The 14,337-nt window shown below is 41.5% G+C and overlaps 1 protein-coding gene across 2 annotated transcripts in view; it reads left to right on the top strand.

Annotated features, from left to right (window-relative positions):
- LOC119178242 (uncharacterized) overlaps positions 1 to 14,337 on the top strand; it is a 79,903-nt gene that overhangs the window by 600 nt on the left and 64,966 nt on the right. The gene's annotated exons all lie outside the window — the stretch shown is intronic.

Genomic DNA, 14,337 nt, shown 5'->3' with positions numbered 1-14,337 from the left:
TTCCAAAGAACTAAAGATCATTTCATTACACTCTATCGCAAACATGGAATTCATTAAGTATGTTGTTTCCCTACAGAACATTTACTAATGAACTGTTGCATATTTTTAGGTGACTTAGATTGCCTATGTATCAATTTTGCCTAAGTGTTATGCCTCTCCACTTTGTTGGTTGCACGCGCCAGTCATTTTTGTTAGAATTTATTGGCAGATTGCCATATGTCACAAGCGTGAACTCCTTGCAGCAAAGAAATTAGAATGGCCATGCCCACTGTGCAGGGTTTTCATTGTGTTGCTGTGCTACAGTGTACTTGCAATATTCAAAACCTGACTCTTACCATAGCATTATTCAGAGCAGTCAATCCTAAGCACTGAGGCCATGCTTTGGGTTACCCCATGGCGCGTTAACACCTGAAACCATTGTCGTCGCTCAGGAGTTTTCATTAACGACATGCACTATCTCGTAGACAATGCGCACGTACCTCCGGCATCATGCCGGGGCCCAATATAATAACATCGTGAGCTTCCTTGCTGAAACGCCTCGCAAAAAATGTAGTGCCGCTGTCTGTTGACATTGCCCATCATTTACAGCGGTGTACGCGCTTGCACAAAATCCAATGTTTTCTCCATGGTTTTATGAGTCGCACTAGGTCATCTAATCATTTCAGGAGTGCCGGAGAAGTCAGACCTACAAACATATGCACAAAAGCGATTGAGCCTACTCCTGTTCAATAAATACAGTTACCACATGCACCCTGATAAGAATGGCTCGACTACATTGTCCCTCTTTAGTGTCGCGGTGCCTATACCATCACAAGGGGTAAAATTGTGTCTAAAAATTTTCCAAGCCAGAAAGTGTACGTCGCAAGCTCGTGGCCGTGAGTAGTGCACTTCCCTTATTGATTCCGAAAAACAGAGAAAATAGGCTTTGTCTGCGGAATCCAAACTGGTGTTACACTGTCTGGCGTCATTTCTCTGATGCATACACCATCAGCAGTAGGTGTGTGAAACCGTAAAAACTCCACAGTCACAGAACGGAGACCAGGACATTTACTTTTTCTGTTAACTCGCCATAGCCATATTGATGAAAATCATTCCGCTGATATTGCAGCTCGCGCATCACATCGGGAAGCAAGATCGTTCCGATTCCACTAAAAATATGGATGCTACGAGGCAAATTCGCCAACTGGCCCGCCTCCTTATACTGTCGGAGAGGAACATGTGTAACATAGACAATACCAGATTGCATAAACTTAGCCCTTCACTGCAACCCCGACTTCCGTCGAACGTTCATCAACGTTAAGTTTCGCTTTTTCGGTGCCTCTAGCTGGGTGTTGGTTTCATGAAGGCATATACAATGATCACCATATATGGCTTACTGTCTGCCATGCCATATCTGGTCCACGATGAAAGCGTCGATAATTTCATGAACTGCTAACAGGCTGTAGACGTAGCAATATAGCCTGCTGCTGCAGTTCGCGATTCGAAGACAATAATAATAAATTTCAAAAAAACGCTGGGCACATACCCTCTTCGCTAGCCATATTCTAAGACGGACTGTCACTGATTCAACGCCGAAACGTATAATTTCGTCTCCTCGCCATGAAGGTTTACGAGGTAATAGGCCGCTGAGGGGGCTTACCCATATATTTCCTCCCCCAGGCCTTACAACTCGGAAGCCATCACATCACTGCTCCGGTCAAAAAATAGTTCTTATTTTCGCGCCACCCACCACGTTTTAGGGGTGAAGCTCCTTATGGCGTGGCTTGTGCGTCTCTCGTAGCACGTAACCACCAGTGGCACATACCCGAAATAGCGGTCCTTACGATTTTGACCTCCGAGGTGGTTCCGGTGAGAGATTTCTTCTGTGCGTTGTTGAACAATAAAAGATAGTGCTCAATGCGCAAGTTAATGGCTGCTAAGGGGGAATGAGAGACAGGAGCATTCGGCATTTAGGTAACGCGCATGCTGCGAGTCCTATTAGCAGCTATTGGCATGTACATTGAGCACGATCTGACAAGAAAGCATTGCTAGGTTATACTCGCTGGGTGCAACCTCCTTGGTTTTAGAAAGGTTTAGCGAGCGTTGGGCCGCATAGCCATGAATACAGTGAAGTAGTATATACCATGAACTCGAGGTGGTTAAAGGTGGGAAGTAAACCCGAAGCGCAAGCCGTAAAAAAGTGTGCATGTGCCACCTCCCGTTTAGACCTTGAAATGTCCGCTGGATGGCGGTGCTTCTATATGGAGAATATATGATGAAAAGATGCGAGATGGTGGTACTTGGAGTGCTGAATAGATGGACGAACGGACACACAAGCAGATGCATGGATGGACGCATGAACGGACGCAGGGGCGGCTACATGGACTGGTGGACGGGACGCACGGACGGGTGGATGGACGCATGGACGGTTACACAGACGTACGCAGGAACGGACGGAAGCAAGAACGAATGGACGGACGAATGCTTCGCCCCACTCCCCTTCATTCACTCCGTGGATATGCTGCCATTTTTTTTCCGGCTCCTGGAAAAGAGCTGAGTAAAGCAGATGAGCCAACTTTAAGGTACCTGCAGAGAAGTGCTCTACTTTTTTCCCGGAATTATCAAGCTCTTCCATTCGAACAAGATGGGTGGCACCCACAGTGTTGGAGACATGTGGCATCTTCCACAAGGTCTGGCCATCTGTGGAATTTCCCAACCTGCCCCCTTTTCTAACCCTTCCCGGGAGGCAACAGGGACTGTTCTCCTCAACTGCTCCTTCCTGTAACCTGAACGGACTGTGGTGAGACAGGTACGATGTGGGGCTTCGTCATGCGGTGTCCTGGAAGAAGGGCGCTGACCAAGTAGCAAAGTCATGCTTCCGTCTTCTAGTTCTTTTTTTCTTTCTACACTTATTGTTAACAGCTCTAAGCGTTTTATTTCCGGTGAAATAATCCCGGAATCAAAGTCACGTGTATACTTCAGCTTTCGGACCTAATGAAACACACTGTCCAACTACACCGGCTTCAGGGTTGCAACACATTCTATATTGCCCTGCGATACGTTTGAAATCAGCCCATGTGGCCCCCTCTGTAAAGCGGTACGCAAAATACGTTGAACCATTTTACTTGAGAGCTTCACTATATGTGTAACGAATGAATATTTGGCGCAATAAAATTAATGCAAATGAATGAACAGCACCGTCTAGGTTGATTTTTTGGTGCTATAATAACAATTAGGAATTCGCAGGTCTGCAGTAAAATCTGCTTTTGCCAGGGCAGCGTCGACCTGAAAACAAGAAAATGTCTTCGTCCCACTCTAGACGTAAAGGAAAGTTGAATGCAACCACTGATGAATAAACATAATTGTCTTTTAATAACAACTAACAATACTTGTAATAGTATTGAGAGTAGAAAGGAAAAACTGGCAGATGTCATCTACAGTGGGAATTGATGATGCGCGAGGGAGGTGGCATTATCACATTACGGTAACCACAACGTTAGGAGGCAGACGTTAATTTGGCCTTACCAGACTTCTGTGTCATGATTATCATGTTTGCACTTGGCATTTGTGTTCGTCGCCTATTCACAGCACGTAATCCTAATTTGGTATATGTGAAGATGGCGAAACCATCAGGAGCACGCTATGAGCGTAGCATGCAGTCTTGTTTTACATGACACATGTATCATGATTATTATGTTTAGACGTCTCATTTACCCTTCTTTGTCTATTCAGGTCACGTGGTAACAAATTTGGTATATGTGGAGCAAGTGAAACGGCTGTGAACGTGCAGTGAGCGTAGCATATAGTCATGTTTTACATAACATGCATATCATGATTATCATGTTTGGACGTGTCGTTTCCCTTCGTCGTCCATTCATGTCACGCGATGCCAAATTGGGTATACAGGAAGCTAGCAGAACGAACGCAAACACACCATGAGTGTGGCGTGACTTACATGACATGCATGTCATGATTTTCTGGTTTGGGCCAGTCACTTATGTTTGCCAGGTAGTGATGCCATACGATACTAATTTTGCAATATTTCATGTTAGCGGAACCATTGCAAGACCAACAGACCATGTAGTGTAAACCATGACACTCATGCGATACATGTTAGAATTTTGTCATGTTATGACTAATTCCTCATACAGTCATATTATGCTATACAAATGTTTGTATACATTCCATTATAGAAATGGCCAAAGGAGCTAAAAGTCGCAGGTGGCCAGTTAGATAGATAGATAGATAGATAGATAGATTGATAGGTAGATAGGTAGATAGATAGATAGATAGATAGATAGATAGATAGATAGATAGATACGATGAAATTCATCGAAGTTTGCTAAGAAATGCTTCGCATTTAAAAGAAACATTTGCTTGGTCTACGCGCATCGAACCGAAATCACAACACACTACGCATCATGCATATTACGCACTGCACCAAGAAACCCACACGATAGGGTTGTCTTAGTGGCTGCCTCAGACAGCAAGATGATTTTCTTTCTAAAAAGCAAAATTACGACTATTTCAGAACGGTAAGGCCAAAAACAGGGAACTTAAACTGACGACCACATTACACACACAATACGAACTGCACGCCCGCGCAATGCGACACCAAATCCTCCAAACGGGAGCGTCTGAAACGACTTCAAAGTTTCAGTGATAGACCCATCCTTATTAGAGTTTTAGTAAATTTTCAGACGCTTACGTTATTGTCATCGTGCATCTCAGCGCTTACGCGTAAATAGAACGCGCTACCTGCCAACTGACGGTACTTTAGTACAGCGAAAGGCATTCCTGCTAACGTAAACAAAAACACTTATGACACCATCTAGTTATAAAAACGGCGTATGTCCTGCAGAAAACTCAATTGGGCCCCTACTTAAAGTTGACCCGAGGTCGCCATTGCTTCGTTTTTGTGGCGCGTTTGGTTTAGTATTGCGTATGACGGCCTGAAACACATCGTTTTGTTTCGACATATGCCGTAATCAAGGGTTCCTCAAGACCTTTACTACCTGTCCCAGCTATACTCGTGGCCACATTTGCCTTATCCTGGGACAAAGGTAATGAGTAGATCGTCGCCATCTCTGCGTCTGTATACCGTAAACATTAGCAAGCCTTGTAGACAATTCTTTTTAAATCTTCTACACACAAAATCGAGTGTATATCTCAAAAACCTAGTCCTATTATCGGCAGTATACAGCTGGCGGGGCCGCATTACTCAAAACTAAATCACATACGACTAGTATTTTGGAGTGAAGAAAGTCGCCAATGCAGGCTGAGGACTAAAAAGATTGCAAGTGGATAGCTCTCGCTTCTGCAGGCACCACTATCTTGTCCTGCGTATGATATCTCCTGCGTGCGTTAGCGTTGAACGCTATATGCCAGAAGTAGCGCTCCTATGTAATAGTGCGAACTACGTTAGTGTTCTGCACATGCTAAACTCGGAACACATAATGCTACTGATAATGAATACTGGCGTTTGCTGTTTTTCGCTAAACAACAATTCTCCACTTTTACCATTACACTATATATCCCCCTCGCAGTAGTACTATACGGTGACAGGGCCCGTCGCTAAGGGTGCATCAGTATTATGACAGGCTCCCTTCCTATTACGATTACACTTTGCACTGATGGGCCCCCTCACTTTCATAATAATGCTCGCCGTGCTCACCACTTTATGGTGACAGAGCCCGTCGCTATCGGTGCATCAATATTATGAGAGGCTCCCTTTCTATTACGATTACACTATGCACTGATGGGCCCCCTCACTTTCACAATAGTACGGCACTGATAGGCCCTGTCCCAGTAGTTGCTGCCTAACATCGCCATATCTTAAAAATGCGCACTTAGACTGTTTATGGAAATTGGAGTCCGGGAATATTGTTGACAAGCTCAGTTGCTAGACGACATGTGATGTATGTGAGTGGGTTATATGGTACAGACGCCGTCGACAGGAATGTCATGGTCGTCATCGAATTTAATGAATTTACCTAATAATGACCCTGGTGTGAATCGTAAGGGTACATGTTTTCGATTAGGGCAGTTTAGTAAGTTAGTGAGCCGCGCTCAGAAATTGCGCGATACATAATTATTAGAATGCGTTTTATGGTGCTATGCTGCCTTCATTTTTGGTCATCCAGTTTTTTTTCCAAGCTCTACGCGAATACAGCGGCAACATTGTGTTGTGAAATGCAGATCTGATAAATACACCAAAAAAGAGTTACCTGGTCTTGCACTCCTGCGTGTTTTTGCGCAGTCTCACGAAGTCCTCGTGACATGTCGCGCAGCATTCGTCTGTTCTGAAAGGCTTCTACATCAAGTCGCTCCTGCAAAAGAAGAATTTGTTTTCTCTATATATCGGTTCATCGGGATTCTTCTGATTGTTATTGAGGAATTTACCAATGTCACTAAACAGTACTCAAGACACCGTAGTAATCAGGGCATGATCAGAAATTTTATCTTCTTTTCTGTGGGAGCTACGAATCACACATAAATAAGCAAAGACATACGAAATGCTAGTCCATCATTTATTCGCAATTTGTTGCAATGACAAAATATACCCCATTATCAACATGCCAGGCAAGTACCCGCCGCTGATATGTTATGATGACTGCCACTTCACCGCTAAAATTTTATTTTAAAATTTTTACAATGCTACAGCCATCTATTGCGTCACGTAACTGGCGTAGTATGTCAATTATTTTTAAGATGTAGTAGGTTTTTTTTCAGGATTATTTATATCAATGTGATGATCTGTAGCGTGCCTCTTCTTTTAACTAATCTTGCTTTCTGTCTCGCATTTCTGAATAAACTCAAGCATTTCTTTTATCTTTCAAATACAATTTGTAAGCGTTTTTTAAAGCTATAAAAGAGCTAATTTGTTTCAAAATACTCAGTGCTTTTGCGGCAACATTTCGATATACAAATATAATTTTAGCGTTTCGTGGTGCCCAAGACGCGTTTGAGATTTTCGGGCATTCAGTGTAAAGAGTGGTAATATTCTTCCACATAAAACCTACAAACCTGTTCTTTTCCAGAAACCTGCACCCGATATTCCATCTGTTTTGTAAGGTTATATCACTGTTTTCTCGCAGGGCAGTGTCTGATTTAGCCCCCGTAACCTTGCAGCAGGTATTTGGAGAAGTAATCAGAACGGCGTAGTTTGAATTTGCTGCATGATGAACGTCTCTTAATACAGCTCCACAGTACAGTAAATATTCCTGGTTTTCTTTTCACTGTTTTATTGTCTTGCCTATCTTTCCATGCTTTAACGCGATTGCCCCTATCCCTCAAAACATATTTAGGCTGGTTAAGACTTGGTGGGGCACCTAAAACTCTCTTTGATTGCTCCATCATACTTGTAACTATGTCTGCAGTGACTATCATATGCAGTGCGCAAGTAATTGAGCACGCCATTATTTTTTGTCATTGTACTTCTCGTAAGCGTTTAGTTTAACGGTAATAACATAATTCGAGGAAGAGCGTATTTATTCTTAGCCGAAATTGTAATGCATTAACCTATGAGCACCGCAGAGCAACAAAGGCCCCCCTGTAGTTATTACGTGCTTCCGGCCTGGCTTAAGGCCTAAGACGCTCTGCCACATTCTACAGGCTTTTCCAGTCTGGTTCTCATAATCGTAACCCGCCACACACACGCACACACACCAAATTATGGCTCATGTGTTAATATATAACCCTACTACGACTTCAGTGGCTCTCGAAATAGTAAAACGGTAATAGGTTTCTAGTCCCTGCAGGTTATAAAAAAGTGTCATTCTTTGTTTTTGCAGTCGAATATTTTTATACCTAATGCCTATTTTTAAGGAAACGTTACTAACTGATTCCTGCGCCGCAGAGAAACAGGATACGAATGCCACCTGCACTGTTCATGGTGCCTGCTGTAAGAACAATACACAAGTATTACTTGTTTGTGTAGGAAAATTACGGATTCGCGGGACAAAACGTTCATTCACAGAGACTTCACCAAAATCAGTGATTGTTGTACATGATGGCATATGCACCGTAGCTGTGGCATTGCACGTACGCGTCCGCTTCAGCTACGGGAGGTGCGGGGTTTGATCCTCAGTGCCGGCCGGCCACCCACCGGTAGCTAAACAGGGTACAGGCGGGATTCGAGGGGCTGTGACGCGTCGCCCCAGTGGTGAAGCTTACTTTGCCTGGATACCCCCAACACGCAGCGTGGGGACCCCGGTACGATGGCATATGCAGTTAAACTTGAATAAGACAGTTTACATGGAACTTACTCATAAGAAATTACAGTCTCAGACATTGTACACAATTAACAATGTCACTATAAGTAACGTGAATGAATACAAATTCTTAGGAGTGTACCTATTGTCTAACTTAATTTGGCAGCGACATGTTGACTATGTAACAGGCAAGGCCGGGAAAGCGCTTGGGTTCCTTCCCCGTAACGTGAAGAATTTTAAGATTTCGACTAAGAAATTGCTTTATAAAACGTATGGGCGTTCCGTTCTTGACTATGCGTGTGTCGTTTGGAACCCCCCAACAGTATGTGACACAGAAAAACTTGAAAGGGTGCAGACCCTACTGAAACGTTCCGTAAGATGCGGAGACATCACATACGGAATTATTGGAATATGGAAGACGTATGATGCGGACTCCGCATAAGACGTATGATGCGGGCTCCGCATAAGACGTATGATGCGGTCTCCGCATCTTATGGAAAGACGTATCATGCGGAAATTACTGAAATGTGTGCATGTTACGTCTGAATCTAGTGCAAAGCAACATAATGTGTAAATTGAATAGACGTCCACATCTTGAGTACATGCAATACTGTGTACAAATCACAATATTTCTTAAATGTGCATGATGAGGGATTGAATCATCGGCATCTTACTAATTGTCGTGATGCGGAAGCAAAATTACCTTTTAAATAAAATACACTACAAAACTACTAAATTAACATGCTAGCGATCATAAATGGTGGTTGCATTGCAACACATTAATGCAGTGTTCTATGTAAGACTTAAAAACTTATAAAGTTATTATTATCAATAGAGAAGCATTAATATACACATCAGCCCTGCTAAAATCAATATGTTTTTTTATTTGTCTGTATGCTCCAGCTGTGAATAGTGACATTGCAGTGTTGATCGTACACAAATGAGGTGACTGCACCGCAATTTCACGAGCTCCACCTAAGCCACAGGATGGTGGCACAATGTAACAGCAATTTTAGAACGAAATGTTTAAACACAAATAATAATCATAGCACTGTGAAAGTGTGGCGCTGTGTTTATCTCATGAATGCCTTGTGGAGATCGGCGAAATGCTGCTTGAGGCTCCGGCACCACTGTAAATTTCGAAGGTCACTGCGATAGAACTTATGTGTCCTTCATAGGCACCTGGAAATGAAAATAATTGGCACAAATAATGTCAGAGACACATGTTAGCACAATAGTTTACATGCACAAGAAATATAACACACAGAATGAAACTGAAAATTTAAGGCACACAATCCTTCATGTTATGCATATGTGAATAATAGAAGGAATGAGTGTATAATTTAGTTCTGCCTCATCAAAAAAACAGCATGCTTATTACAGTGAAAATAACTAGGTTGTCACGATTTTCAATGGTAGAGATAATCGATTAATATGTCCTTATGAATTATGATTTAAACGCTTCCTGCACAGTAAAACTTTAGGAACTGCAAGTGAAAGCTCCCAATGTTCATTTAATTGTGTGTGCATGAACATCTGCTGCCTTTATACTATACAGTTTGTGCACGAAATTGGCATCTTGAACAATTTTGAGAGTTAAACCTATGCAACTTATGAAGGTTAAAATCACCATGAAAGCAAGCAGGACCAGGCAGGTGCCATTAAAAATCTGTGCAAGCCAGATAACTATAACCGAACTGCACACATATAGGGGAGCAAGAGTAACAGAAATTCGGCTGCTGACCCGCATGTCGCGGTATCAAACCCCGGCTCCATTTCCGATGGAGGCAGAAATGCTGTAGGCACGTGTGCTCAGATTTGGGTGTACGTTAAAGAACCCCAAGTGGTCGAAGTTTCCAGTGCCCTCCACCACGGCGTCTCTCATAATCATATAGTGGTTTTCGGACATGAAACCCCACTTATAAATCAAGAATAACAGAAATAAACTGCCAACAGAAAAGTTGGGTGCATGTGCTATCTGTAAGTGCTTACACCTTACTACATACAGCATGCTCATTTCATTTTAAATACCGATATTGAAAATAACTGCTCTATTAGGAATGTAAAAGGTAAGGTAGAACTGAACGACTCTACAAAAAGTGACCCTATTATGACATCACGTTTTCTTATAACAAAATTGACTAAGACTCTCAAATATCATTATGCAAGGAAAAAATCTTCAAAAGAACAATCAAGTTTGAAGTCATAATTATTTATATGGCTACTATGACTATAACCAAGAAATCGACCTCAACATGGCTAATGTTAGTTTTTAAGGCCTATGTTCACTAGACAATGAACTATACCACAAAAAGCACAGCGTTCAGGCAAAGCACCACACAAAAAAAGAAAGAAGTCCTTTTTGTTATTACCTACAATGCCTTTAAAATGGTATTTTTACCTCTACTTTCCGCTTTTTATCTAAGTAACTGGTGTGAAACAAGTTAGCTGAAAATGCACTGTGCCTCCAAAACCTGTTGGTTGAATCTGAATCTTTAAAAAATGGTGAAGCTTGCACTAAATTAGGCTCCACAAGCCTTGGAACAGTGAGACTACATGACTCTTAGGACTACTTTAGTTACTTGTGTTTTGTTTCTGGGCCTAAGCATAAAGACAAGGGCTTAACTGAATTGCTGCTAACAAACAAATGCTTTCGAAATTGCCCGAGCGTCAAAGGATGCTCAGCCATTTGTTGTTTTTTGCACTGGGCTATTCTACACCAAACATACAAACCATACTGCCTGGCGACCATCACAGATGTATAGTTTAAAAAATGATGGAAATTTACTCTTCTGAAAATAGTTATTTGCAAAAATGTTTTGAAGAGAAAAGAGTAGTGGTCACATGGGTACCTTCAGAATTTCGCAGAATGTCGTGCGGGTGTTATTTGTGAGAAAAATTTCAAAGTACCGCTTTTTCTTGCCATATCAAATTTCATCTACATATTAAGTAAAGATGCTTCTTAAAGTATTTGAAGTCAAGTAACATTAGTGCAATTTTTCTGCTACATAGGCTTGGAAGAATTCAGCCAAACTGTTTATCGTTTGCATTTCTTGTATGGCAATACTGTATTTTGTATGAATATTTGAGCCACAAATACTCACTGCACAGAAGTTATATTTTACGAAAAAAAAATAATGTTAGGTCCAGATTACAAATATCACTATATAATCGTTTTTGTCCACATTGAGATGCAATTTGAGCTGTGTGTTTGTCTAATTGAAAATTACTTTTATATGTAAGTTGAAAGCAAATAAACAGTTCTTGTTACATGGCAAGTGTTATCATTACAATTTTTGTTTAAATGAGGAAAATGATTTTTGAAGTCTCCTATTGAGGGCCATGGGGAACTTCGGAACGGAAGCTGTTGTACATCAAATGCAGAAAACAGCCATCATAAGAAAACTTCAAAAATTCATTTCTACTTTAAGACAAAGTGTACTCATAAAACTTGCCATATAAAGAAAACTGCTTCCTTGCTTTTTATGTGGCGAAAAAATTGCACTAATATTACTGAGCTTCATGCACTACACACAATCCCCTTTACTTAATACCAAGACCGAATTTGGTGTAGAAGAGGCAGTATTTTTTAAACACTTTACTTTTTACAAACAACACCCAGACGACATCCTGGGAAGTCCAGAAGGCACCAACGTGGCCTAATATTTTGTTCTTTGCGATATACTTTAGCATTTTGCTGTTTTCAGAAAAATACAGTAAACGAGCACAATTTTTTTTTCAAAACACATTTAGGACGGTTGGCAAAATGGCTGGGATGTTTGATGCATAATTGCCTCACTGCCAGCATTTATTCTTCCGAAGCTCAAGCTATCACCTCTCTGTAACTGTCTCCCTCACATACAATGCCTGCATAGGAAATAAAAAGAAAGGCAGGTCCGACAAAGTTCACAAGGCAAGATATATTCATGTTGGATAAATTCATTACCATAAACAGCAGCAAAATAACATTCATTTTGAGTAGTCCAAGACACAAGATATATACCAGCATACTAAGAGCCAAGCACAAACTTTTCAATAGAAAATGTGTGGTGATAGACAGGAAGCACTTATTGCAAGACTGATCAGTCTGTAATTAACTAAATGAAGTACAATGCACTGTTCAATCCAACACCACATAGGCATCTTTGCTATAGCAAAGCCATGTGTCATTGATTCATGCACTAGATGGGACAATGCAAATGTAACAAAAAAGGTGAAGAAAGAAAACAAGGGAAAAAAAAGAAGAAAAGGGGGGATGCAAAGTAGGAGCAGTGTAGCACTACTTTTACTTTGCATTCCCTTTTCTTTCTTCTTTTTTCTTCTTTTCTATCATTTATCTTTTTTTTGCTTCCCTTACCCCCAACCTCCGACAGGAGAACACTTTGTATCAGCGCAACCTAACTTGAAAAGAAGCAAGGGCTGCACTCTTCTGCGTTATAGGTTTTTTTTTCAGACAAACATTTCCAACAGGCACACACGCCTATACCGAAAGATGATGTCATTACGGACCCCATTTAAACTAACACGCCAAGGATGACAAGGTGACGTCTAAAAAATAGGTCCTCCTATCGCAACATCGGCCAGCCTGTCTGAAGCACTTCTACTGTTCACCCTGATTACCCCACTAGATGTTTCCATCTGTCGACTCACATCTTCATTTTGGATAACACTAAGACGAGCTTACATTAATGAATACGCACGAAAGTTTAGTGATGTATCATGTATCAGATTAAGCAACTCTGTTAAAAAATTATTGATAGCTTGCTTCCAGGCTTTTTATACTGTAGCCTGAAACTTCGTAATGTCTTCTATGCACATGAACCAGATTGACAACGTAATGCACAACATGCTTAAGAATACTGTGAGGAACAAGATAACGACAAAACGATAAGCCACCCAAAATTTTCGCTGTACATGTATATAAAATGTTCATGTATCCCAAACGAGGTGCTTATGATACAAGCCGAAAAAACCTACAAGTAGGGCCTTGGAGTCTTCTGGAAATAGACGTGTTGCATTTTTTCTCTAGAGGGCTTTACACCCATAAGTGAGGAACAAAACTCCTGTATAATGAAGAATGTTGGCAGCTATCAGTTATAGAAAAACCTAATGCAGCTAATCTTCCCCGACACATCTGTACATTTAGAGAGGTGACGTAGCTTCTGTGATTGTGGCAGTAACTCCAACAGGACCAGTGCGAAAATTGGCACTACTTGGCTAGACAAATGTCCAAACATGCCTGCCCGACTCCCTCTAGCCATCCTGGCTGAATCTGACACATGATTTCTTAACTGCTGGCTGGACAAAAACAAAACCACTGAAGCACTCACAATACAAAGCGTGAAGTTCCTCTGGAGTGGTCAACTTCGTCTTCTGCGATGAAAGAGCAGCACAGTGTACTGATAAGGCACTCCTTGCAATGGTTTTCAATGCCACACAGTGACCTTGCTGTTCCTGTCGAAGAGAGCTTCGGGAGCTTGGAGGGTGCTTGCTCTTTTCTGGGGGCTACTGCCGCTCGTCGTTTTCTGCTCAAGGTCAACCTGCATAAAGTTGTAGACGAGGCTTTAAGAGTTGTATATAATGATATACAAATTTTCGCTGAACACACATTTCCTCGTGGCACACTGAGGAATTTCTTATAAAACTTAAGGCCTCGCATATGCAAACATTTACAATTGATCCGAAGATGCACTCGACTCTAACGAAGCAAGTTTGTTATGTAGTGTATATAAAGAAAGGTTATTCAGCACAACCACAGCTACAGTTGCACACGAAAACGACATTTTACACGATCCTGTTTATTTTAATGGTCCATTTTATTTTATTTACACGGTCCATTTTACACGGTCCTGTTTTACACGATCTGGTCTGCATGAACTCTTGAACCGGGCACCATATAGGTTGAAAGACACACACAGACTTTGAGACAAACTTAGTTTCCTGTGGAGCATCCTCTTGCACTATAACAACACATCTCAATCTAGTTAGTTGGTCAGAACGAGGTGAAAACAGCTCGCACTTGAAAAGCACGGGCAGAAGGAATGACGCCTGCACCCTGTGCTTTCTGTACATTCTCGTTGAGGGTGCACTTTTCACCTTATCCTTATGCAATTTCGCATTTATAACATTTTTCGCTGCATAATCT

Source organism: Rhipicephalus microplus, chromosome 1, assembly GCF_043290135.1.
Source record: "Rhipicephalus microplus isolate Deutch F79 chromosome 1, USDA_Rmic, whole genome shotgun sequence".
Lineage (NCBI taxonomy): Eukaryota > Metazoa > Arthropoda > Arachnida > Ixodida > Ixodidae > Rhipicephalus > Rhipicephalus microplus.
Note: the sequence above shows the minus strand (reverse complement) of the source record. Positions and strands in the feature narration are given on the sequence as shown.